The sequence below is a fragment of the Muscardinus avellanarius genome (assembly GCF_963383645.1).
Source record: "Muscardinus avellanarius genome assembly, chromosome: 5".
Taxonomy (NCBI): Eukaryota; Metazoa; Chordata; class Mammalia; order Rodentia; family Gliridae; genus Muscardinus; species Muscardinus avellanarius.
The window spans coordinates 25870052-25872729 of record NC_137790.1 but is presented as its reverse complement, the minus strand read 5'-3'; positions in this window follow the sequence as shown (position 1 = coordinate 25872729).

Below are 2678 nucleotides of genomic sequence, written 5' to 3'. Positions count from 1 at the left end.
AAAACAGAAACCAGCATAAGTACTTAAGCAAAGGAAATTTAATTCAGGGAACTGCTTATATTCATGGTGCAAGAGCTGAAAGATCAATAGAAGCTGGCAAGGCAAGTCAGAGGTTAATAGGAGGAAGGACCCATTCATGCCCTGACAGTGGAGGAACAAGGGTATGAAACTGTATAACTCAAGTCCAAGAGTCTGTTTTTTTTTTTTTTTTTAATATCTCTATATGCAGAGTAGGCATCTTCTGAAAGATAAAGGCAATGCAGGTGCCCCCAAAGGCAATGAAACCTGGCTAATGTGGGAGCTGGCAAAATTCATTCTGTTGGCTTTATTTTTTTTTAACCGAATAGGCACAGAAACATGAAAATACATTCAATTTGTCACTCACCCTTACCCTGTTTAGATTTAGTATAATAAATATATACCATTCTATACCTTGAGGCTATCAAAAAACATACAAGTGAAGATATTCTCACCCTCTTTTCAAAAAGTAGGAGATACAAAATCCTATCAATATCATATCAATGTCTAGACATTGTGGCAGACCTTCTTGTTGATGACAGGATGCAGATTTTTTTGGCTAAAGAAGGACACCATTTAAAATAGAAATAAAAGGGAAATGTGTTGGATTTTGATCCCCACAACATACCCGGCAAGAACAACTTAGAAGAAAGGCTTATTTGGCTTATAGTCTCATAGTATAAGTTCATCTGATGATGAACTTTTACTATGAAAGTATAGTTTCTGCCCAAAGGCAGAAACAGCATGACAGTAGGATATGATGGAGGAAAGACTTTCAGCTCTTGACAGTCTGAAACAGACATAAATAATTGGAAAACCAAGTTCAGATATGCTTCTCAAGTACACATCTCCAGTGACGTACTTCCTCCAGCCATGCGCCGCCTCTGAACCTTGATGCTTTGGAGACCATGCTGTTGACACATGAGCTTTTGGGAACTGCATTCCAGATCCATCCCAAAACACTTAACTCAATAATATAATTAATTATCTGATAAATAATTTTCAATACTGAATGAATGAATGTTATAGTAAAATACTTCCAAGAGTAACTGATGCAATCCAGACATGGTCATCCCTTCTGCTTCACGGGCTACAAACTTTTATTACATTAGGCTGCATAGAATTTCCCAAGAAAATAATTAGAAATGTAGAATCAAGTTCTCTTGAATCTATGCACCTCTTCTATGCCAAACACCCTCACATGCATAGACACAAATTTGGAAAGAGATAGGATTTAGAGTCAAAGCAGGTGGCTCATGAATTTTACATGAAGAAACACTTAAACACAAGCCATTATTTTGAGGCAAATAAATCTAATTGTCTCCCAAGAACATGAGAAACCATCTTCTCTGTGTTGTGTTCCTTGGAGGCCATCTGCCTGAAGTCCCTGATCACTCCTTAACACTGATGTTGCAAATTGTCTTTCTTGGAAAGAACTGGAGTTGCTTATTTGCATGAAATATTTTCTTGGAACGTACTCTTGAGATCTGTTCATTGGGAATGGAAAGAAAGGAAGCAGGATTAGGCAAGAAGGAAGGAGAAGTGTGGTCCAAACTCAACCAAAGCTTTAGCTGGTATCCCGAGTGCACTGGAGCATGGGTGTCCACTCAAGGTGGTTCCACATTGTTTGTAAGTGCCTGGGCCTTAATAGTCTCAGAGCATGCACTCACTATGAGATGGATGAGGGCTATGTACAAAAAGAGGATCAGGTCTTGAGCCAGGTAATGCTTTTGAGAAAAGGGCAATTTCTGCAAATTAATTACTATTAGAGGTGACAGCTGTCTATATCCCCACAAACTAAAGATCTGTCAGTGTGTAGACACGTCTGAACAATGCATCATAGCACTGGCTATATCCTGTGTTTAACTTCTATGGTTTTAAAAAGTTTTTTACATTTTTAAACAATTCTGTTTCTATACACCCATTTTATTTTTTAAATTTTTTTACATTTTGGCATATTTTAACTTTGTTTCCAGATTTCCACTTGTACTAAAAGCAAAATAACTCCAAAATTATTTTGGAGTATGGCCACATGATGGCCCTTTTTATTAATCCTTTTCCAGTGTTCAATTGCAACCATGTTTACATTGTTGTAATAATAGTGTATATTGCAACCATATTTACATTGTTGTAATAATAGTGTATATACATTTGAAGTTACACAGTTTTGTATTATCACTATTTTTAATCACTTATTGAGTGCTGGCTGTGTACCATAAATTGTATGAACTCTTTCTTTCTTTCTTTCTTTCTTTCTTTCTTTCTTTCTTTCTTTCTTTCTTTCTTTCTTTCTCTTTCTTTCTTTTGTCTTTCTGTTTCTTTCTTTCTTTTGTCTTTCTCTTTCTTTCTTTCTTTCTTTCATTCTTTTCTTTTCTCTTCTTTTCTTTTCTTTTCTTTTTATGGTACTGAAGATTGAACCAGAAACATTCAACCACCAAACTACACCCACAGCTAAAGGCCTTTCTTTGTTACTAAGGTTGTCCTTAAATTTGTGATCCTCCTGTCTCAGCTTCCTAAGTACTTAGGTAATTTAGGACTGTGCCATCATACCCAGTGCTTTAGGATCTTTGAAGAGCTTCATTTACTTCTCATAATCTCTTAATATATTTTTCTCTCTCTCTTTTCTCTCACACTCTCGCTCTCTCTCTCCCCACCACAAA